The sequence below is a fragment of the Pelobates fuscus genome, chromosome 1 (genome assembly GCF_036172605.1).
Source record: "Pelobates fuscus isolate aPelFus1 chromosome 1, aPelFus1.pri, whole genome shotgun sequence".
In the NCBI taxonomy this organism is placed as follows: Eukaryota; Metazoa; Chordata; class Amphibia; order Anura; family Pelobatidae; genus Pelobates; species Pelobates fuscus.
In genome coordinates, this window is record NC_086317.1 from 24,622,209 (window position 1) to 24,648,555 (window position 26,347).

The following is a 26,347-nucleotide window of genomic DNA, read 5'->3' on the forward strand; positions in this document are numbered from 1 at the left end:
TTGTGTACACTGTAGGCGAGTGTCTGCATGCAAGTCTGTTTATTGTTTGTTAATTCTGTGTCCCACAAGGTCCACCTGGGCATCAACCTTGGGGAAAAAAAAAAGAAAAAAAAAAGAAAATTATATATATATATATATATATATATATATATATATATATATATATATATATATATATATATATATATATATATACACACACACACACACACACACATATATACACACACACACACACACACACACACACACAAGCTGTTCGATAAACCTTCAGACCTTTTTACCCTCAACTTGCAGCCTCATCTCGTGTTGTAGGGAACGGCTATAATCACATTGGGGATTGCCATACTCTGTATACTTCCCTGAGTTCTAATCACTAGCTCTTCTAAGAGCTTTTCCTGCTTCACCCACTGAAGCCTTGGTGTAGTTTCAGGGTGGGTAGGAGGCGGTGAGACCCCAACCAAGCTGCAGCGATTTGTTGGGTCTGCAGTGCTTATGGCGTCTGGTGCTGTGCTGATGGTCCTTGGTAAGCACTAGGAGCAACGATTGACAGAGGGTCATTCATAAAAAAAAAAAAAAAAAAAAAGTCAGTTCTTTACGGTGGATTACTCACCATCTTAATCAGCAAGTATGCAGCTCAAGGGAGATGACTGGGAGAGGACTGGGGGGGGTACATAAGTATCGGATTCTCATTGGTCCATTGTGTGCTTGAGCCTATAGGACATAACATGGAGGGTGACTCCTATCAGTAAGACAATAGTGTTTCCAGGTGCTTTAGAAATATTTATAGGCCCCAGAGCTGTATCTTTTTGTATTTATATGTGGTTTCTAGCAGATCCATGGCCACACGCCTAGTAGAGGTAGTAATCCCTGAGGCATCAGGTCTCCAAGTGGAGTTAGTGAAATAGATTTTACCTTCAGGTATGTAAACATTTCTTGTGATTTGAGGAGATGCATGGTATATAGCTTGGGAATCAGCCTTAGTCATGCATCGTTGACTATTCTGCATCTCTGCCAGGATACCAGGGGGATACCTGGGCACAATGGGATTAGGGCTGAAAGTGGTGCAAACAGGAAGGGTGAAACAGGTCACAGAATTTCAATTTCTCTGTACCAACATGAATGGAAGCACAATTCGAATAGATTATCCCTTAAAGGAACACTATATAGTATTCGGAATGCAAGTGTGTATCCCCAAATCTATAGTTTCATTGCCATTTCTATCACAACTCCCTACGCCGGATTACCTTTTACCCCATGCTGCTTTATGGGGCTGCCTGCCTCCTTGGCAGAGATTAATCTTGAAAGCTGGATTACAACAGTATACAGTCTTAATAAGCAACTATTTTTACCCAACAGTGGCAGAACCTGTGGGTTGAATAGATCATGGACAAGATGACTAAAATAAATACACATTTAAATAGTCTCTCCTACTTCCCCCAAGGATCTCCAGTATTTTCTTGACTCATTAGGGACAAACCGCTGACAGTAGATTTTTTTAAAGTTTGGTGAGGCGCACGGGTTGCATCTTTGGGGACCTGACCAATAGCTCCCTGGATGGTGAGCTGAGAGCCCTGCTCTGAGGACGGTTACGGCCAAACAGATCTGCAGCCTTTTATGCTGTATGGAGGACAGCAGGTGTTCCTGGGTGGTACGCCAATTGAGTTGCAAGCCTTGGGCCATGTCCAATCCTTATTCAGAAATATACACCCCTGCTGAAGAATCTAACATGTATTAAACACAAACATGAACTGGAGAGAGAAAAGAAAATCGGTGTCCATACCAGCATGCCCTGCACAATTACAGGAGCTATTTAAGGACAAGCTATAAGTTGTGTTCAGCTAGCCTAGATGTCACTGTAGTCATACACCACACACTGTGTAAACTATCATAATGATCTCAGCCAATCCAATGCTTACCCATAAGAAGGCATTGAGGGGCTAGTGTGCATTTGCAGAAAACCATGCACATTATTATTTATATAGCGCCAGATTCCATAGCACTGTACAATGGGATTGCCAGATTGTCCATTAGACCATCTGATTGCAATAGGGTTTCACTCTGTTCTGCGAAACCATCTCTATTGGATGTCAGCATTGACCACTAGAAGCATTTAAACAGAGCAATGCAAACATTAATATTCCCACAGAAGGGCAATGGTTTACATTACAAGGTTACTTTTTTTTTTTTTTTTTTTTTTTTAAGGCATGATGGCACCCAGACTACTTCATTGAGATTGGTTTGGGTGCCTACACAGTGTGCACCTAAAACAGAAACACTGCCTCCTCCCGCCCCCCCCCCAAAAAAATAAAAATAAACCCCAGAAAAAAAACAAAACAAAACCGCATGTTTTACCTTTTAATTCTATAGTACTGGGTCCAGAATATAAATATACATTAGACATGGCAGCACTTATTCACTACAAATGTGCAGTAAAAAAACTAAGTAATATAAACACACCAGTGCCAGACTAACAGTTTAGTTATACAAGCAATAGTTTTCTGATGCACAGCCTGTGTTCACCATCCCAGTCACATTAAACCACACTGACTGATGATCACTGGGTCCTAAACTTTCACCTACAGCAATATCTGATCCCAAATCTCAATTTGTAACACTAGATCTAGAACATCCTCCTTACGAGTAGGTTCCTCAACGAATTGTTTTAGAGACAATCCCAGTAGGGAGTTTAGAATATGTGGACTCCTAGCACAAGCAGCTATTTAGGAGTTTCAGTCCACATCAGGAAGATTGTGACAAAGATTTCATAGCAGGTCAAAACCTTGCTGCGGTCACTTGTTTAAAAAAAAAAAAAAAAAAAGTAAAAAAACAAAAAAAAGTCTGCTTACGTTTTGAACACCTTGAGTGCCTGGAGACCATATTCCTGTTTTCCTGATCGTTGTGGGATTGCTGGTCCAATTCGATGGATGTTTCATCACCCTTGGCACCCTCCTCTGCCTACTAGGTTAAATACTTCCTAGCAAAATCTCTAAACTACTCACTGAACATTCATTCCCTTCTGAGAAAGATGCAAACCATTTTTGCACAGTTAATTTCTATTCCAATGAGAGTTGTCATGAAAGAAAAGAAAAAAAATAAATAAAAATCCTTGCTCCCCACACCATTCATCAAGCCACAACTTAAAGTCCCTAACACATCTGCTTATCATTCTGATTGTAATGCACAGGCAGAACTTCAGAGAATGAAAGTGTGGACACAACCAGCAAGATCCTTTGCCTCTGAAACTTTGCCCAACTCCACACCACTTTGGATAAAATCCCCCAACAACTACCTTTTGTCAGGCCTCACCTTGTCCTTTATGTCATCGGCTGCAGTCTTTCACATCTTAGAGGATGGGAGTTTCACAAAATTGTATCCATACCACCACCACCACCACCGCACTCGGTGCCAGAGCCTGTTTCCATACCACCACTACACTCTGAAAGATGAAAATCAGTTATGCAGAGACAGACTGTGCATGCCTTATCCACATCAGATCCTATAGTAATCCATCTGCCATTCCTACAAAGCCTTTTCAGCAGTGGCTTTGCAACAGTCCCAACCTGCATTCATTTACAGATAATTTATGAATCTCAGACTTCAAACACGATCACCTGCTGCAATATAGAGGACGGTCCACAGATTAGACAGCATCCAAATTCCAAAAAGTGGAATGATAAAACAAATGCATAACAACTACAGTCTGCCATTTTAATCAAAACAAATCTAACTTTTATCCACCTCCTTTATGCCTCAGATAACCTCCAGAATCTCTCCAAGTACACGCCACTGCAACCAAGCTAATTTATCCAACCCTTATATGACTCCTAAAAAGCACCACCCCCTAGCCATGTTTAACACCAGTGTGGGCCTATGCTTGTTAATATACAATTGCTATTGATTGTTAATAGCCAACACCTGGCTAATCAGATGCCTTACCAATTACCAACAGGAAATCAAACCTTGCACAATCAAACGCCTCTTCCAAGAGAGGACTCTTACCTGTAACAGTATAAAAAAATAAAATAAAAAAAAAGCGAGATCCTAGACAGTTGAATAATAAAAATCACTCCAGAATATCTCCAAGGACAGACTTTGTAATGTCAGTGACAGCACTAGTATCCCAAATAACTGAATACAAATATTCTAATAGATTAAAACAAGTTCAAACAGATACCTTTACAGGTAGGAGTCCTAATGACTGTATAAATGGATACAGTAATGTTGTAATATCATGTAGTCACCATCCTCTCTATAGGGATAAAACAAAAATCTCCAATGTATCAATTAATGGCAAAACTGTTCGGTTTTTGTTAATCCTCATGTTCAGCTTCAGCAAACAAAGGATTTTACAAGTGGGCAGATTCACTAAACAGCCATCACCGCTCCGATTTTCACCTTTAGCAAATACTGTAAAAACACCTCAAAGCATGATACTGTTTTAGGTAAAGTGGTCTTAATATGATATGGCTATATGAAGGAAGTGAATGCCTGTGTTTGTTTGCCAAGAAAGGGGATTTTAAGTACGCTGTTCCTTAACCTGTATTTTGGCTTAGCGCGTTAGTGGCTTTAAGCCAATCAGCAGCTCCCCATTGACAAAACGTCTTGAAAAAAAGTGTGTTTCTAAAGCTATTTTGTGAATATGGAGCTATTTATTGGGTGCACCCTATCCCGACGCTTCCTGATTTATGACTTAGAAGAGCAGGAGGAGATGAATCCAGTGCTGTTCACTCTGCCTAACAATTTGAACAGTGTAACCACTAAAGGTAAGTGGGCACAAGGACCTACTGGCACGATAAGAACTTCTTTCAAATTAAGTAGTTATGGTGCTTATATGTATCCTTTTAAACACAAACTGATACAATGGAGATTTCTTATTTAACACTAGTGTACAAACAGGATCCCGAATACATTACGTTACAAGATTACTGCATCATTTCATGCAATCATTTGGACTCCAACAATGGTCTAGTTTGAACTTATCTATTGATATTTTTTTCAGCATGGCCACTTGTCATTTTAGTGCTGGGATTTAAAAGTTTACTTCAAAGTTCTATTTGCCAAATCAGTCTGTGATAGGGTTGTATAACTGAAGTGCTGCCAGAATTTTTCTCTTTTGAGAGAAATAAAAAAAAAAAAAAAAAAAAAAAAAACCTCTTTTGCATTAATGGTATTTTTGGAAGACTCAAAAAAAATGCAGGGCCTTTAAAATAGCAGCCATATGGCAATCCTAGAAATGGCTCATAGATCTGATAACTGGGTGTGGTTTGCCACTATTGCAAAAGCAAGGTTCCTAGTTTGTCAAAAGATGGACTGGGCAGTCACTTTACACCAGTTTACACTGGATACAGACAATGGTAGGGGAATCCATGACAATGATTAATTCCCATTCTCTGATGGAGATCAGGTACAGGTGTAGGACTCATTGCCTTGGCATTCCACGCACTCTTAAAGAGGCACATTTGCATGCTGACAGCCACAGCAGTCAGTAACAGTGTCACATCATTACATTCTGTTAATGAAGTCTGTTTATGGGACAAAAAAACAAAACCCACAAACTGCCAGTAAAATGATTTAGAAGAAATGCCATTGCAGACTTACCATCAGCATTCTATGTTATACAGAATTAGAGTTCCCAGAACTTCCAGTCAGGAGTTACTTATAACAGGAATACATACCAAGACCAAGTGTATCTTTCATTTTCTCAAGGAATGCCAAATATCTGGTCATATCTACGGGGCAGCATTGACTTAGAATGAGGTTCTGGACCATGTACTAAATCAGTGTCTCCCAAACTAATCCTGAAGACCCTCAGTCAGTCCAGGTTTTGTCAATATCTCCACTGAAATAAATCAGGGAAACACATAAATCCTAAATTGCTGGTGAACCATGAGGACTGGTTTAGGAACCACTGTACAAGATCACTGTAACACACCAATAAACATCCTAAATACACCAACTAACAGGTATAATAGTAAAACTAGTACCAGTAACCAATAATTCATACTATGGCTACACTTACTGCAGACATGATAAAATGGATATAGTTTACTGCGTTCCAACAGCAAATATAGATTTTTAAAACCTAGTAGGTTTTAACTAGAGACTTCCATATGTACTTCACATAACATTATTATCTCTTTCAAGAAAGTCTAGGTCCGACCCCCAATCTCCTAAAGGGGTCACACCCACAGGGTCACCTTTAACAGGGCTGTGTGTACAGGAAGAGAGAGGCTGCACGCTATTGGCTGGGTCTTTCCAAACAGAGACCTGGTGAGCATAAAATAAAACTGGAGAACCTGCCCACAGCCAGTAGGACAGGAAAATGACTAGAGAACCTGTCTGATAAGAGGGGTATTTATAGCTAATAGCTATAATTTTTGCTTTAGACTTGTCTGAGGGGCATTTGGTGCAGGTAGCGGCACGGTATCTAGGTAATATGGGGCAGTACATGTTTGACTCTTCCCTTTTGTATTAGTGTTTTTGCCTCATATTATCCCTCTTATGGTTACAGGGATTCCTCCTCTCTGATATTTCGGGCTATATAGGTGGTATTAGGCTGACGTGGACCAAATTTTACATTAGCCATTTTGGGTTCCTTGGTAGCTCCCACCTTTCTCTTTGTTTGCTCCTGTCTTATTTGGTCCCTAGTATACCTGCTCCATTTTTGTTTCCTCGCCTTGAGATATTGTTTCTTTATTCTTTACATTCCACAATGCTCTCAAGTCTCACCATTTTGTTCTCTGTATGTTTAAGGGGGATCATTGGGATTTATTTTCTATTAGTAATTAAGCTTCCTTTGGGTTACCCCATTTTTTTGAGACCATAGTTGAGGCGACCTCCTTAATAACCTCACATTATTTTATGGTTTCAGGTTCTGTAAGAAATATAAACTTATGGTGGTATACTCTATGAGACTCTATGAGCTAACATATTGTCATGGTAATAGTGACTATAGCTGCCTCCTAAAACAAGCATATATCAAATCCCAAACACGATTTAGTAGATATACCCCAAGTGAAACATGCACGCATTTAATTATGCATTTTTTTCTTTGGGGATATATCTAAAAAAAAAAAAAGTTTGCAAAAGCTGCAGGTCTCTTGTCTGCCCATCCCTTATTCCCCAGACCAGACTTTCTGTGGCTGTCCACTCACAGACTTCCCAATGCAGCTCAATAAGAAGTCTTTGCAAGGTGCAATTGCTGCCTCTTGAGTATATCTCCACTGAGTTAACCAAACCAGGAAGCAACAGGACCGGCTGTCTGATTAACAGCTAGGGGGGTGTAACAAAAAGTGTAACAAAAAGTGTACATTTCTAAAATTAAAAAAGAGGACACACTATTTCCACAAACAGCATTCCAGCAAACTAAAGTATTTTATGGGGTCTGGAGTGTCCCTTTTAGTGATTGACTTCTGACTCTTATGACGCAGAATAAAAATTCATAAGAATCTCAGAAACTAAGCACTATTGTATTGATCTAGTTATTGACTATTTTTTACACAGTGCTTTTATCCAGAGCACTTTATAAAACAAAACAGCAATCACTTATGGGTTAGCTTGCAGACAGAGCTATATAATTACAGAAACAACTAGTTACGGCGCACTCAGCTTTGTAAAAATTAATAATTAAGAAGGCTACTATAAAACGCCTATCTAAGAGAATAAATATGGGGATTTAGTTCCACCATATGGCCATATGATGTTAAGCCCACCAGTGCTTCAAAGTACCCCAATGTCAGTGTGTCCTACGCTAATTACAAAATGTGGGAGACAAATTAAATAGTACTGGTGCTAAACACAAGCTACAGTGTATTGAATTAATTTCTTTGCAAGAGCAAAGTGAGTATACAACAAGCCCCATGCAGTCTTATTTTTTGGCAGCTTGAAATATATAAACATCGATTAAGATGCAAATAATAAGGGTAGGTTCAATTCCCCAAATAGGGGATGGACTCAGAAGTGTAACGAGGAACCAGGCCCCAGTGTGAAAATTGCCCTGGTGCCCCTTTCCATCTCATTCCCCCATGTGTCTCATTCTTCCCCCCGGCCCCTCTATGTGTTCATCCCCCAGCCCCTCCATGTATCTTACCCCCAATGTGTCTCATTCCACCCCCCAGTGACTCCATGTGTCTCATTCCACCATCCCCCCAGCCCCTCAATGTATCTCATCCCCCCAATACATCCCTGTGTCTCAGTTCCTCTCCCCCAGCCCCACCATGTCTTATTCTGCCTCCCATGGATCTCTCCCACCCCCTTAGCCCCTCCCAGGGCCGGACTGGGGATACAAAGCAGTCATGGAAAAAATTCTATACCAGCCCCATAAGTCATTGTGCCATATATTGTCACATGTAATATGTAAGGCTATGTCTTGCCACCCCAGATGATTGAGTAATATAGAAACACACATATTTATATAGACTGCTCAAAAACTAAAGGGAACACATAAATAACACATCCCAGATCTGAATGAATTAAATATTCTTCTGAAATACTTTGTTCTTTACATAGTGTGAATGTAAATGTCAATGCGAGCTGTGGCAAGGTTTGCTGTGTCTGTCAGCGTAGTGTCCAGAGCATGGAGGCGCTACCGGGAGACAGGCCAGTACATCAGGAGATGTGGAGGAGGCTGTAGGAGGGCAAAAACCCAGCAGCAGGACCACTACCTCTGCCTTTGTGCAAGGAGTAGCACTGCCAGAGCCCTGCAAAATGACCTCCAGCAGGCCACAAATGTGCATGTGTCTGCTCAAACGTTCAGAAACAGACTCCATAAGGGTGGTATGAGCGCCCGATGTCCACAGGTGGGGGTTGTGCTTACAGCCCAACATCGTGCAGGACATTTGGCATTTGCCAGAGAACACCAAGATTGGCAAATTCGCCACTGGCGCCCTGTGCTCTTCACAGATGAAAGCAGGTTCACACTGAGCACATGTCAGACGTGACAGAGTCTTGAAACACTGTGGAGAACGTTCTGTTGCCTTCAACATCCTCCAGCATGATGGCTTTGGCAGTGGGTCAGTAATGTTGTGGGGTGGCATTTCTTTGGGGGGCCGCACAGCCCTCCATGTGCTCGCCAGAGGTAGCCTGACTACCATTAGGTACCGAGATGAGATTCTCAGACCCCTTGTGAAACCATATGCTGGTGCGGTTGGCCCTGGGTTCCTCCTAATGCAAGACAATGCTAGACCTTATGTGGCTGGAGTGTGTCAGCAGTTCCTGCAAGACGAAGGCATTAATGCTATGGACTGGCCCGCCCGTTCCCCAGATTTTGAATCCAATTGAGCACATCTGGGACATCATGTCTCGCTCCATCTACCAACGTCACGTTGCACCACAGACTGTCCAGAAGTTTGCAGATGCTTTAGTCCAGGTCTGGGAGGAGATCCCTCAGGAGACCATCCGCCACCTCATCAGGAGCATGCACAGGCGTTGTAGGGAGGTCATACAGGAACGTGGAGGCCACACACACTACTGAGCCTCATTTTGACTTGTTTTAAGAACATTACATCAAAGTTGGATCAGCCTGTAGTGTGTTTTTCCACTTTAATTTTGAGTGTGACTCCAAATCCAGACCTCCGTGGGTTGAAAAATTTGATTTCCATTTTTTTATTTTTGTGTGATTTTGTTGTCAGCACATTCAACTATGTAAAGAACAAAGTATTTCAGAAGAATATTTAATTCATTCAGATCCAGGATGTGTTATTTTTGTGTCACCTTTATTTTTTGAGCAGTTAATATAAAAACGTATATACAATTAAATATATATTAATTTTTTTAATATAAAATATTGGTCCTTTCAGAGTAAAACATTTAATTATACAGTAAGCAAACTCACATGGAGACACAGACAATCTCACTGACACACACAAGCTCATTGATACACAGCCTCATAGACAAACAATCTCACTTATATACATAAGCTCATTGACATAGAAACACAAGCTCACTGACACACACAAGCTCACTGCAGACAAACTCACTGTCACACACATGCTCCCTACAGAAAAGTTTGTAATAAACATGGTCTAGATATTATGTGGCCACCCTTTGCTTTTTCCTGCGAACGAGTCAGTGGCACAATGCCACACTTACAATGGAACAGATATGATGATATGCTTCTAAAACCTCGCTTTAGAGGGATCTGCTTATATATGCAGTGGAGAACCCCAGGCTTTATCTAACTGTTCCAAAACAATCTGACAGAATTCATGAGCGGTATGCACTGATTAGTAGAACTATAACCAATAACACTCGTACACACACACAAGCTATCTCACTAGCAGGCACACACACAAGCTCACTCACTAGCAGGCACATACATACACACACACACACACACACACACACACACACAAGATCACTCACTAGCAGGCGCGCACACACACACACAGCTTAATGTAGTGGTTCTGGTGTCTATAACATGTCCCTTTTAATGTAAACACTGACTTTTTAGAGAATATTTAGTGTTTACATTGCTTCCTAGTGACGCCTCTAGTGACAGTTACTCAGACAGTCACTAGAGGTGCTTCCTGCGTCAGTGCTGCACAGTGTTCAGCACCTACATTCAGAGCCTCCACGCTCTGCATGCAGGTGCTGAACGTTCCCCATAGAGATACATTAATTCAAGGCATCTCTATGAGGAGATGCTGATTGGTGTAGCGTTTTGCAGCCAATCCTATGGCAAAACATTGGCATCAAGCTTGATGATCTCCGCCATAGAGGCAGGGCCAGTCGAGGGCAGACCAGCACGGTGTGGGGAAAAAAAGTTGAGTAAAACCACTATACCCTTGCCAATGGAAGGGGTCTGGTAACCTAAACACACACACAGACACACACATACACCATGACACACACATACACCATGACACACACATATACCATGACAGACAGGCACACACACACACACACACATACCATGACAGACACACACACCAAGACTCACGCACACCAAGACTCACACACACTATGACACAGAGAAACACACATCAATACACAGACAGTCACACACACACACACACACACACCATGACACAGACAGGCACACACACCATGACAGACACACACACACACCATGACGCATACATATTCCATGACAGACACACACACACACACCATGACACACATATACCATGACAGACAGACACACACACACACACCATGACAGACACACATACACCTTGACAGACACACCCAGCATGACAGACACACACACCATGACACAGAGAATCCCACACCAAGGCACAGACAGTCACACACACACCATGACACAGACAGGCACACACACCATGACAGACAGACAGACACACACACACACATATTCCATGACATACACACACACACACGATGACACACACATATACCATGACAGACAGACACACATACCATGACAGACACACATACACCTTGACAGACACACACACCATGACGGACACACACACACACACCATGACTTACACACACACCAAGACACAGACTGTAATGATATTGATGTTACAAAGTGTTGGAGTCCAGTAGCCAGATCAGCAATGTTTTCTGCCAGAGGTAGCCACTCGTTACCCAGGTGGTTGAGCCCCTGAGCCTTGAGTGGCCTTCTGGTCTTAAGCAGAGATGGGAGACTGGAACAGAGAGATGATAATCGTAGTGAGGCAAGCCGAGGTCAGTGGGAAGGAGAAGCAGCAAAGTCAAAATGGTCCAAAATCAGCAACAGGTAGGAGAAACAGGAACAAGCTTGATTAGAGAGTACAGGAACCACAATAATCTGGCAAAGGTACAGAGACAGGAAGTGGCTTTTATAGGCCAAGAACCAGACACATGACCAGACACAGCTGAAGAGACTTGTCAATGATACCAATGCTTATAGAGTCAAGGTTACCAGATCTCAGGTACATTTGCAAAAGGCAGGCTGGTGTAGTGGTAAGGAAGAGGTTAAGCAGCATGTAAACCAGGGTTCGAAACCCAGCAGAGTCAGTTCCTCACACAGACAGTCACACACATGCCATGACAGACAGACACTCACACATACACACATCATGACAGACACACACATTGTTGCGGTCACCGGCCCGCCGAGCCTCACGGTCGTGCCCGACCGGCACGACCGCTCCGACTACACGAGCTTACCTGCTCGTCGGCGAGCCGGGAACCGCGCACGTAGTTCTTCCGGGCATCGCGCCCAGATCCAAGATGGCGCCGACCGCGTGGTCGTGTCTATTGCTAGCCCCGCCCCCGAGAATTATACCAACGTGTGCGTGACGTCACGACGTCAACGCACACGCACGTTTTGGGGTCAGAGGTCGCCCTCTGACCAATCATAGCCTAGAGAGGGGTATTTAAACCCCTAGCTTTCCCCATTACTTTGCCATGTCGTGGTTTCAGTTTCCTGGTTTCCTGAAAGTGCTATTCTCGTGTTTCTGATTTCCTGGTATCCTGATCCTTGGCGTTTCCCTGGTTATTCTGATCTCTGGTTTCCCTGACTTGGCTTGTTTTATCGGTATTGAGTATTTTCTGGCTTCCTTGACCTCGGCTTTCCCTTTGACCATTCTCTGTCTCTAGCGTATTAGTCCGGCCATTCTAAGGACCGGTTTACGCTCTTTCCTATTATTTTACTTTTCTTACTTATGTATATGTTTACATAGTTTCTGCGTGCTGGACCACATTACTAGTCGTGACATTACGACATGGCCATGGATCCTGCAGAACTATGCAAGCATATGATCGCATGTGAGAGTAGGGTGGAGGATATGGACCACAGGTTAGACCAATTTGCCCAGGCATTTCAGACCTTGCTCCAGAGGACTGCCTATTTAGAGGTCCCTCCGGTACCACCTGTGGTTCCGCCACCTGTAGTGGTTCCCGTACCACATAAACCACCGTCCATAACCTTGTCACCGCCCCCTCGCTATGGAGGTGATTCTAAGGAATTCAGAGGTTTTTTAAACCAAATTGAATACCACTTTGAGGCCTCCCCAGGTTCATTCCCAACAGATAGATCAAAAATAGGCTATCTGATGAACCAATTAACTGGAAAAGCTTTGACCTGGGCTAACCCCTTATGGGAGAGTGGTGACGCAGTAGCCCGTGATTACAATACTTTTCTTACGGCCTTTAAAGCTACATTTGAACCTAAAGGCAGGGAGAAGAACGCTGCCAAAGCCCTTATGCGAATCAAGCAAGGCAGTCGTTCTGTAGCCGATTATGCTATAGAGTTCAGGACATTAGCGTCTGAGGTTGATTGGACCAATAGCGGTCTGGTGGCTGCTTTCTCTGAAGGTTTAGCTGAGAATATACACGATGAGACTGCAGCTAGAGACCTTCCGGTTAATCTTAACGAGTTTATTGCCTACATGATAGACATTGACAACCGGCTCAGAGAGAGAGAGAAAAACAAACAACGTAACAGACGCTCTAATTTGTCCATAGCCCCTCGTTTCTCTAATCCAGTGGTGAGTAGCCAAACGCCTCTTCCAGAACCTGAACCCATGCAATTGGGTAGTGCTAAACTCACTGAGGCAGAGAGACAACACAGACGTAACGAGGGGTTATGTATGTATTGTGGCAAGAAGGGGCATCTAAGGTCGTCATGCCCGGTTCGGCCGGAAAACTTGCACACCTAAGGCACGTACGGGGACCGACCTTAGGTGTGATGTATATGTCCCCTAAATTGACTAAGAACCGTTTCCTTATCAAAGTAACCTTATCTTTCGAGAACACTACTGTTCAATGTGAGGCTATGATTGACTCTGGGGCAGCGGAGAATTTCCTAGACAAAGAATTCTCTGCAAAACATCTCCTGCCCTTAAGACATAAAGAGAAACCTATAGCAGTCGAGGCCATTGATGGGAGGCCTCTTACCCAGCCTTTCATCACACACGAAACTCTGCCAATCACTGTTTCAGTGGGTGTTCTCCATTCTGAAGAAATGACCTTTCAAATTATCTCTTCACCTACAGTTCCGATAATACTCGGTTTCCCTTGGCTCCTTAAACACAATCCACGTTTGGATTGGATTGAAGGAGAGATTGTGAGTTGGGGTGAGAGATGCAAAGGTGTCTGCTTTAAACAAATCCCACAACCTATTGGCACCATTAATGTTCCTGTTACACCTCCCTTGACCACACAAATTCCACAACAGTATATGGATTTGAAAGAGGTATTTAACAAGGTCCAGTCAGAAGGGTTACCTCCTCATAGACCTTATGACTGTACTATAAATTTATTACCAGGGACTATGCCTCCCAAGGGAGGAATCTATGCCTTGTCCCCCCAGGAAAATCTTTGTTTAGAGGAATACATTAAGGAGGCTCTCAGAAAGGGTCATATCCGTAGGTCCTCCTCACCAGCCGGGGCTGGATTCTTCTTTGTCTCTAAAAAAGAAGGAGACCTACGCCCTTGTATTGATTATAGGGGTTTGAATAGGATTACCATTAAAAACGCCTACCCTATTCCCCTTATATCAGAGCTATTTGACAGATTGAAGGGAGCTCGAGTCTTTACCAAGCTCGATCTCCGAAGTGCATACAATCTAGTCAGGATTAAGGACGGTCACGAATGGAAGACCGCATTTAACACCAGAATGGGACATTACGAATACCTGGTTATGCCGTTTGGATTATGTAACGCTCCAGCGGTATTCCAGGATTTTATTAACGATGTCCTAAGAGAGTACCTTCACATGTTCGTTCTAGTGTATTTGGACGACATTCTCATCTATTCCCCAGACCTAGAGACGCATCACGAACATGTGAGAATTGTACTGAAAACCCTGTTACAAAACGGCCTTTACTGTAAACTGGAGAAATGCCAGTTTGACCAAACGGAGATACAATTCCTTGGATACGTTATATCTCCGTCTGGTTTCCAGATGGATCCTCGTAAACTGGAGGCAGTCTTACAGTGGCCATTACCCAAGGGCCTTAAAGCTACTCAACGCTTTATAGGTTTTGCAAATTACTACCGCAAATTCATAAGGGGATTTTCCTCCGTGATTTCCCCTATAACCAATTTAACAAAAAAAGGAACAAATTGTATATCTTGGCCCAAAGAAGCAAGAGAGGCATTTGAACAATTAAAATTTTTATTTTCCTCAGCACCTGTCCTGACCCATCCTGATCCATCCAAACCATTTATCCTAGAGGTGGATGCATCAGAAACAGGAGTTGGAGCCATTCTGTCTCAAAGAGAAAGTCCTGATACGCCTTTACATCCCTGTGGATTTTACTCTCGCAAACTCACACCTGCAGAGAGGAATTACGACATAGGGAATAGGGAACTTTTGGCCATTGTACTTGCCCTTAAGGAATGGAGGCATCTCTTAGAAGGTTCCAAAGAGCCACTTTTGATCTTTACTGATCATAAGAATTTGGCTTATATTGGGGACGCTAAGAGACTGTCCTCTCGTCAGGCTAGGTGGTCATTGTTCCTCTCCCGATTCAATTTCGTAATTACGTACCGGCCTGGTACTAAAAACACCAAGGCAGATGCACTTTCTCGGCAGTTTGAGACAGATGAAGTACCAGAACAGGAGATATATCCTATTGTACCTCCTGAATGCCTCATTGCCACTACTGTTTCCGAAGTGTCTTCTCCACTCTTCTGTGCCATAATAGCAGATCAAACTCAGGCACCTGTGGGAAAACCTCCGGACAAACTGTATGTGTCACCTCAGTTTCGAAAGAAGGTACTAGATTTGTTCCATGACAACCTCACAGCGGGCCATCCTGGAGTCCATAAAACTCTCTCAGCCGTCTCCAGGAGATTTTGGTGGCCTGCTCTTAGAAACGATATCAAAGATTATGTTGGGGCATGTCAAATATGTGCAGTTTCTAAAGTTCCTCCTAGGTCACCTCCTGGACTGTTACAACCACTGCCCATACCTAGTGCTCCATGGACCCACTTGGCCATGGATTTCATTGTGGATCTACCCAGTTCAAACGGGTTTAATACAGTCCTTATGGTTATTGATAGATTCACGAAGATGGCACATTTCGTCCCACTTAAGAAATTACCATCTGCTCAAGATTGTTCAAATATTCTTGAGAGAGATCTTTCGGTTGCACGGTGTACCCAAAAACATAGTATCTGACAGAGGTACCCAGTTTGTTTCTAGGTTTTGGCGTTCCTTTTGCAAACAATTGGGCGTCGAACTCTCCTTTTCATCAGCATATCACCCTCAAACAAATGGAGCAGCAGAGAGGGCGAATCAGTCTTTAGAAGCCTATTTACGTTGCTTTATAAATGCCAATCAATCTAACTGGTATGAGCTCTTACCCATGGCTGAGTTCGCCAGAAACAACGCCACTCATGAATCTTCTAATCACAGTCCATTTTTTGTTAATCAGGGTTATCACCCCGCTGTTTTACCTTCTGCATTCTCAGACACAGATATCCCCGCTTTGGACACCCGTTTAGAATCGATTCATGATACCTGGGATTCCGTCCATTCAGCTCTGCAAAAAGCCTCATTCCGAGCAAAGGTCCAAGCTGACAAGAAACGGGGCGCTAATCCTGTCTATCTTCCAGGTGACAGGGTGTGGCTCTCCACGAGACATATCAAGCTTAAGGTCCCATCCATGAAATTTGCCCCTCGGTACATTGGTCCCTTTCGAGTTACCCAACGTATTAATCCAGTGACCTATTCTTTGGCACTACCGGCTCATATGAGAATAGCGAATACTTTCCATGTGTCTCTGCTCAAGCCCCTTACTTGCAATCGCTACACCAGGGTATCCACTCCTCCTCCGCCCTTGGTAGTGGGTGATCAAGAAGAATACGAAGTCCATTCTATCATGGACTCCAAATTATCCAGAGGTGTCTTGTCCTATCTCGTTGACTGGAAGGGTTATGGTCCCGAGGAACGTTGTTGGGTTCCTGCTGACCGGGTCCATGCGCCCCGTCTTATCCGGTCGTTTCACAACCGCTTTCCTCTTAAGCCGGGTCCTTCCCGCCCGGTGCGCGGTCTTCGAGTGGGGGGTACTGTTGCGGTCACCGGCCCGCCGAGCCTCACGGTCGTGCCCGACCGGCACGACCGCTCCGACTACACGAGCTTACCTGCTCATCGGCGAGCCGGGAACCGCGCACGTAGTTCTTCCGGGCATCGCGCCCAGATCCAAGATGGCGCCGACCGCGTGGTCGCGTCTATTGCTAGCCCCGCCCCCGAGAATTATACCAACGTGTGCGTGACGTCACGACGTCAACGCACACGCACGTTTTGGGGTCAGAGGTCGCCCTCTGACCAATCATAGCCTAGAGAGGGGTATTTAAACCCCTAGCTTTCCCCATTACTTTGCCATGTCGTGGTTTCAGTTTCCTGGTTTCCTGAAAGTGCTATTCTCGTGTTTCTGATTTCCTGGTATCCTGATCCTTGGCGTTTCCCTGGTTATTCTGATCTCTGGTTTCCCTGACTTGGCTTGTTTTATCGGTATTGAGTATTTTCTGGCTTCCTTGACCTCGGCTTTCCCTTTGACCATTCTCTGTCTCTAGCGTATTAGTCCGGCCATTCTAAGGACCGGTTTACGCTCTTTCCTATTATTTTCCTTTTCTTACTTATGTATATGTTTACATAGTTTCTGCGTGCTGGACCACATTACTAGTCGTGACACACATATAGACACACTATGAAAGACAGACACACACCAAGATAGACAGACACACACACACCATGATACACTCACACTGACAGACTGACTCACACATTATTGCTTGTATTGATTGTGGGATTGTGCATTCGGACGGCATGCTGGGGGATTTTTCAGATGGGAGGCAAGTTGGAGGATTATGGAAGCGGGTGATATTCACAACAGCTAGTTGTGCAGGGTGGGCGGCTAGCTGTTGTGAATAGTAGGTGCGAATAGAGAGTTGTGCTGTCTCTGCTCTGCTTCCCCGCGCGCAGCTTTATGAGACCGGGCCCAGAATATGACGTAATTTTCCTGTCCTCGGTCTCATTAAGTAGCACCCAGGGGCAGGGGAGAAGAGCAGAGACAGTACAGGTCTCTCTCCGGCCGCCTGCAGCCTAATTGCGGATGCACCAGCTGTCTGCACGGCCCAAGAAATTTCCCGGTATCCCGGTGGGCCAGTCTGGCTCTGGCCCCTCCATGTGTCTCACTCCCTCCCAGTCTCTCCGTGTGTCTCATTTCACCATCCCCCCACCCCTCCATGTGTCTCATTTCCTCCTCCCCACCTCTCTGTTTTTTATTCTGCCCCACCAATGTGTCTCTCCTCCCTTTTGTACCTGCTCACCTCCGAGCTGACAACGGTGCCCGGTCTGACAGGAAGTGCTCTCACTGGGAGCACTTCCTGTTAGACCGCTGTCCGCTCAGTCATGCAACTTTCAGTGATCAACAGGAGGTGAAAACGGTAACCACGGGCCCTGGGCTGGAGCAGCTGTGCGCCGGCCTTGAAATTATGCTGGCAGCCCACGGCCGCAGGAGTCACAGCTGTAGCCAGGCCCCCTGGAGTGAAATCTGCTTTTTTTGCAATATGAAAAAAATAGAGGACACACAAAGCATTTCAGCAAGCTAAAAGGGGTTATGGTGCTTGGAGTCTCCCCTTAACAACTTCGTAAGCTTAAGAGTATTTGCATTGTCTCCAAACCAGGGCCCCCTGTTTCATTTGCACCAATATGCATATATTTCATGCCTGTATTGCCCCAATTGTACATTACTGCAGAATATGTATTCCCTCTGTTAGATTATAAAGCGCAGAGAAAGCATTCAGAGAAGGAGAAATGAAACAATGTTTCTATCCATCCTCCTTATGTGCAGTGTTTACCCTGTATTAGTCTTGTCTAAACTGGCATGTGATTTAATTTGCTATATCCGTAATATAAATTTAAAAGAAAACGGAACTTCAAATATAAAATAAAGCTTATCACAAATTATGGGCAATCTTCGATGGTGTGTTCAGTGGTGTTAACTCCGGAGAAGTTCCCCTTTTTTTTTTTTTTTTTTGTATTATTTATTACATTTTTCTCTTATAATACAAAAGAATAATGTTTACATTCAATCACAAGACATAACATTATCATTTGAAATAGTGATCACTATTTCCACAGTTCCCTGTTAAGCATAATGTGCTATTCTTGTTTATTCTGACGTGTTTTTATTTTTGTAACAAAAGATGACAGTTAAAAATAGGAATATATCATAAAATATTACTATAACAGGGAACGCATGAAGTACCCCGTACTTTTTTTTATCTGAGCTTATTCTTTCTGGTCGATCAATGCTTGTGTGTGTGGGATTGCTGTAAAACTGATTTCTTAAAGACACAGCACTCTCTTATTTTACAATTCATTAATTTACATGTTTATCTTATTTTATATTAAAATGTATGATTTCCAGATAATTTAAACTCTTCAAAATGATGCATAGCTGTTCGTGCCTTGGAATTTATATCGTTCACCATTTTCTACAATTACATTTATCTCCATGTTACACTTTTCTATAAATTACTTTTCATATGTTCTGTACCCCCAGCCCCCCTTACCCAAATGAAAATCAATAAAATCAATAAAAATCTATTAAAAGAAAAATGTCCAGTCTTAGATATAGACAGCATTTTTTATTTCTTAATTTTTGTTTTCTTTATCCAACCAAACGGTTATTTAAAAAAAAAAAACTTAAATGGTTTCAGGATGTTTACATAACCTTCTTTATATCAAAAATAGCTATCACAAGATGTTTCCTGTAGGCTCCAAATAGTAGGAAAACTGATACAGCAGTAACAACTATCAGTTCAACTGTCTTATGTTTTTTGGTTTTTTTTAAATGGCCTATTCTTGAATTGACTGGCTATTAACATAACGAAAAAGTGTCTGTTTGACATTAAAATATCACACTTGGAATTCTCACAAAATATATCAGTCTGTCGCACATTTAGTATCTGCCAACATTAAAAGCAAAGAGGCGGTGTGAAACTCAAAACTGTTCCTCTACTTCCCACCTCACACTTTGATGAGAGAGCCCCTTGCAAAAATAATAAAATTAATGATAATAATAATAATAATAATAGCATATACTTTCAAATGCTTCGGCAATGTTTGACCAATTACCCTTGAAAGTGGATTTTAAATGGATGAACATAAAATGTAGGTTTATTTTATTTTTCGTAAAAAAAAAAAACATGTAACTGTCTTTATGAAATATATTTCATGGTATCTTTTCCGATGCCCATTTTAAAATTCAGACATGTTTAATCTGTTATGCCTTTAAAGCTTAACCACCATTTACCAGGATTTGTAACATTATCAGGGTTATTCACTGTGTGAGAATTCAAAGTGAATATAAAATTTAGAACCAGAGAAGCCAAATTGAAAGCATGGCTGACTTAGAACCTGTTTTAACAGTTATTTTGACATTAAATTTGAAATACAAATCGAATTCTTAGTTTAGTGAACAACCCTGTGCGTTCATTTATTCCCCCAAATAATTGTGAGGTGAGACCACTGTCTTAGCTCCTTGTTAATCGTATAAATTCTGACTTTTACATCTGGCAGACACCAGAGCAAGTAGGGAAGATGACATAAAGCAATGTTAATTTGCAATGTTTCTCCTGGTTCTGGCTGAAGTGACAATTCCCAGACGTTGATTAAAAGTCTATTGGACATTGGGATCTCTGTTTTAATTCTTGCAACTAAGTTGATGCTTGATGCTCTTTCAAAATCACTGTCATCGCTTTCTGCCCTGGGCATTACATACCAGCTTGTGCCTATGGCACAGACTTTACTACCATCTCTCTTTAAGGTCTATCTTATCAATCCATGATCAAGCCTGTGTATTGTGTTTCCCCCCAGACCTGTCCCTCAAGAGATCCATGTCTTCTAATACCCAAGCCAGGCTACCAGAAGAGTTAATGTCAATGAGTGACAACTCATTAAAAATATGTTCTGTTGCTAGAATATTACAGGTTTAATGTACAAATTGTGGCAAACTTACCTGATCCTCCAGCCCACGATGCTCCCTTCGTTGTCAGGACAATACTGTGGACCAACACACAGAATTAGGTAAAGCACGGAAAAACACTAATATAAATGAATGGATAACTGGGCTTTAGGATGGCCGGACTTAACGTAACAGAATTACCAGTAACAAGCAAGGTCAGGGCCACAGACAGTGGCAACAATGAACAGGCAAAGTCAAATGGTTAAGGATACTAGAATTAGGGATAGTCAAGAACAAGTCAAGATCAAAATACAAGTACAAAAACTTGAAGAACGTGCGCTCTGATAACCATCAAATGAAAACCCCAACAGGGCACCGAGAATAAGCGAATTTTAGTTGAACTAACCCTAAATCAATTCTTAGTAAAAACCAAAGAAAAACAAGTTACCTGCGCTCTCTCCTTAATCCCTATCTACTTTTCATAAAATGGGTTTTTTTTTAGTTACCTCCAATGGCCATGAGAGGATAAGCCCACCTGCCAATGTCAAGGTAGACCTTGCTTCCTTGAGACAAAAAGGGGTATTTTTTATATACACCCCTATATAGTAACCCATGTGTTCCCTATTAAGGGTTACTATATAGGGGTGTATATTAAAAAAAATATCCCTTTTTGTCTCATTAGACGTTGGCAGGTGGGCTTATCCTCTCATGGCCATTGGAGGTAACTAAAAAACCTCCATTTGTTTAAAAATACATAGGGATTAAGGAGAGAGCGCAGGTAACTTGTTTTTCTTTGGTTTTTACTATATATTGGGGCTGATGTGTACTGTAGTCATTGCTGCCACACAGTGATGGGAGTGAGCGCAGGACTTATCTTTCTGCATCTGAATCACTTCTTATTGGTCAGAATGGGCCCTTTGACTCCAGAACATGCGTGCACATCGTTGACATGACAAAGCACGCACGTTTGCGTCAATAATCACGTGATTTGATTACTCAGCACAGAACTGCAGTGGACGGCATTCTTATTGCTGTCGTACTGGTGTGAATCAGGTGGTGGACAACCATGAAAAGGGTAAGCCCCTCTCCCTCCAAGCCAAGTGACCGCACTGATTGGGTGCTGTCACGGGGTGGTGCCAAGCGTTCACCATTACACTTCTAGGGCCGCTCGATCGTGAGCCAAGCACTACATGCCTCAGGAATCAGGATGCATGAACCGAATGTTCCAGGTAAAAAGGGAAGTCTTGCATACTGACCATTCAGCCTGGAGAAAAGCTCCCTTTTCTGATTCGCTTTGGACGAACTCCATACAGCCTTCTTTTTCTTGCGAAATACTAGACACTGCCCACTTTATTGGCACGTCTTTTATCAGTTCAAATGTGGTGACGTCACACCTGCCCTTAAAGTTACCATGTCATACAGACACAACTGATCCGATCCATGAAGGTCCCAACTCACAACTTGCAGGATTTAAAGGATATGCTGCTAATGTCTTTGTGCCAGATTCCGCAGGACAAGTTAGAGGTCTTGTAGAGTGCATACCTCAACTTATCAGAGCTGTTTTGGCAGCCCGAAGGGGACCTACATGATGAAGTGATTTTAATGTTGTGGCTGATCAGTGTTCATACAGTACATATAAAATATAAGTCCTTACATCTTCTTAAAAGCCTACTTTAAGTGTTGTTCATGGAAACTTCCCTGAACGTTTATACAAACGTTCTCCTTGCATCCAGGAAACAAGTGAACTGAATGGAAAGGATGTTAATGTGGAGGATTCCTATCAGGGCGAGGTACAATGAATAATAGGAAATCTATGACCTTAATTAAAAATATAATAAAAGTCCGGAAACAACTGTGGGGGAATACTTTAAATGATAGTAACAGACATTGGTTCACATACCATAACAAAAAATGAATGTTAAATCCAGACATTGAAATGGCATCTGGGACGGGGGCAATTCATCAAGATGTGAATAGATATCTCTCTCCCCACCCCTCTTTATATATCCTGTGTTTTGCTCTTACATTTGAAATTCTGAATTAAGTAAAAAAGAACCGGTAAAAGCTCAAATAAGTGTTAGATTTAAGGCGTTAAGGGAATACGAAGGTAAGTTGCTTTGTGTGAAGATTTAATGAGGCAAGAAACGATTGTTTAAAAAGGTGAGTCAGTCAAAGATCATGTGATGGTAAATCAAGAGATACAGGTATATGACAGGTCAGAAAACATTTCTGAGGTGAGAGGGTAAGGGTTTGATAAGAACTATGTGTCAGGATCGGGACAGGGATCCAACACGCAGAGTACAAAGAGTGGAAAGGTACGTATACCGGGCCTTAGAATGGCCGGACTAACGTACCGAGAGTAATAGAGAATAGTCAGAGACAAGCCGAGGTCGAGGGAACGAGAAGACAGATAAGCGAGAGACAAGCCGGGTCAAGGGAGAACAGAGAAGCAGGGAAGTACAACAAGCCGAGTCAAAACCAAATAGAGCAAACTAGAATACCAGAGCACTGAGTGACTAGACAAGCTAGAACCACGACAGGGCAATGAGCTGAAGAGAGAAGTAAGCTTAAATACCCTGGCTCCGGATGGTAAGCACGCCTCTGACAAGTGCCGATTGGATATCGGACACTTGAGTGACAGGTCGCTCGTGATAGCGTCATGACGTCACGTATTGAGCGTCCTGCTAGAAAAGGACGTGGATTCCTCGCGGCCGGTGTTTAAGTGGCTGGATGAACCGCGAGGAACGGAGGAAACAGCTCGCCTGGACGGATAAACCACCAAGTCTCTACCTCCCTTAGAGGTAGAGGCCTCAGGTACCCTGACAGTACCCCCCCTCTCAGATACGCCCACCGGGCGGAAGGAACCGGGGCGAGATGGGAAGCGGAGGTGAAATGCTCTGCGAAGGCGAGAAGCATGAACGTCCTCCTGAGGTACCCAACTCCTCTCCTCAGGACCATATCCCCTCCAGTTGACCAGATATTGTAATTTTCCCCTTGAAATTCTGGAATCAACGATGGAGCTGACCTCGTACTCCTCCCGACCCTCCACCTGAACAGGACGAGGCGAGGAGACCTTAGAGGAGAATTTGTTGCAAATAAGAGGTTTCAACAAGGAGACATGAAAAGAGTTAGGAATGCGTAAGGCAGGTGGCAGAGCAAGGCGATACGCAACCGGATTGATACGAGTAAGAACCCTGTAAGGACCTATGTAGCGAGGAGCAAATTTCATAGATGGAACTTTTAGTCGAATGTTCTTAGTACTTAACCATACCCTATCCCCAGGAACAAAAACAGGAGCCGCTCTTCTATGCTTGTCAGCGTGTTTCTTGAACAACGAGGAACTATGTAACAGAATTTGCCGAGTCTGATCCCATAATTTCTTCAGGTTGGCGACATGATCATCAACCGACGGTATCCCCTGAGAAGAGGAAACCGAAGGAAAAATCGAAGGATGAAAGCCATAGTTCATGAAGAAAGGGCTAGAGCGAGTTGAATCGCAAACAAGGTTATTGTGTGCGAACTCCGCCCAAGGAATCAGACCGACCCAATCGTCCTGGTGTTCGGAAACAAAGCAACGCAGATACTGTTCGATCTTTTGATTGGTACGTTCAGCAGCTCCGTTAGACTGAGGGTGATAGGCCGAGGAGAAGTTCAATTTGATGCCCATTTGAGAACAAAAGGATCTCCAGAAACGTGAGACAAATTGAGAGCCTCTATCAGAGACAATCTCCGAAGGAATCCCATGTAGGCGAAAAACCTCTCTTGCAAAAATCTCCGCCAATTCAGGAGAAGTCGGAAGTTTAGGTAATGGCACGAAATGGGCCATCTTAGTAAATCTATCCACCACCGTGAGAATAACAGTCTGTCTCTTGGAAGCAGGCAAATCAACGATAAAGTCTATGGACAAACAGGACCAAGGTTTCTCAGGAATGTCCAAGGGGTGTAACAGGCCACATGGAGATGCATGAGGTAGTTTAGTCTTGGCACAAGTTTCACAAGCTGCGACGAACTCCTCAATATCTTTTCGCAGTGAAGACCACCAGAAATCCTTGGATATCAAAGAGTATGTCTTGCGAATACCAGGATGACCAGCTATTTTACTTTCGTGAAAACATTGTAAGAGCTCCAGTTGAAGTTCAGGAGGAACAAAGTTTCTTCCCTCAGGAGTGTTTCCGGGAGCTAGATGTTGTGACTTCAAGATCTGGTCAAGTAGCGGAGAATGAATTTTGAGACTGGTATTAGCAATAATATTGCATTTGGGTACAATGGAGGACATAAGTGGTTCAACTGAAGCAGAGGGCTCATATTGGCGAGATAGCGCATCGGCTTTAGAATTCTTTGACCCAGGTCTGTAAGTCAGAACGTAATTGAAATGGGTAAGAAACAACGACCAACGAGCCTGCCTGGAGGACAACCGCTTAGCCTCTCCGATATAAGACAAATTTTTGTGGTCAGTTAGAATGGTAACAGGATGTAATGTACCTTCCAATAAATGTCTCCACTCTTTCAAAGCCTTGATAACCGCTAGTAATTCTCTGTCACCAATGTCATATCTGCTTTCAGTACCGGTCAATTTTTTAGAAAAAAATCCACATGGATGTAATGGTTTATCAACCCCCAACCTTTGAGATAGAACAGCACCTAAACCAGTCTCTGATGCGTCTACCTCAAGTAGAAAAGGCAGAGAAGTGTCGGGGTGAACTAAAATTGGAGCGGAAGCGAAAAGCTCCTTGAGGGTTTTGAACGCAAGGAGAGCTTCAGTAGTCCAATTCTTAGTATCAGCCCCCTGTTTGGTCATATTAGTGATAGGTGCGATAATGGAAGAATAGCCCTTAATAAAGCGCCTATAATAATTAGAAAAACCAATAAATCTCTGTACGGCTTTAAGACCTATGGGTAAAGGCCACTCTAGAATGGATTGGAGCTTATCCGGATCCATCTTAAATCCCTCCCCAGAGATCACATAGCCGAGAAAGGTCACCTGGGTTTGATCAAAGCTACATTTCTCCAACTTGCAGTACAAGCCATGCTGGAGAAGCTTGTGCAAAACCCTCCTGACTTGCTTGTGATGAGTCTCAATCTCACTAGAATGAATGAGTATATCATCTAGGTATACAATGACGCAATCTTGCTGAAATTCCCTAAGAACTTCATTTATCAGATCCTGGAATACAGCTGGCGCATTGCATAACCCAAAAGGCATAACAGTATATTCATAGTGACCATATCGAGTATTGAATGCCGTCACCCACTCATGTCCCTGCTGGATTCTCACCAAGTTATATGCCCCTCTGAGGTCTAACTTGGTGAAAATTGTAGAGCCCTTCAAACGATCGAAGAGTTCGGTGATCAAGGGAATCGGGTAGGCATTTTTAATGGTTATCTTATTCAAGCCTCGATAATCAATACAAGGTCTCAAAGAACCATCTTTCTTTTTAACAAAAAAAAATCCAGCCCCGGCAGGGGAGGAG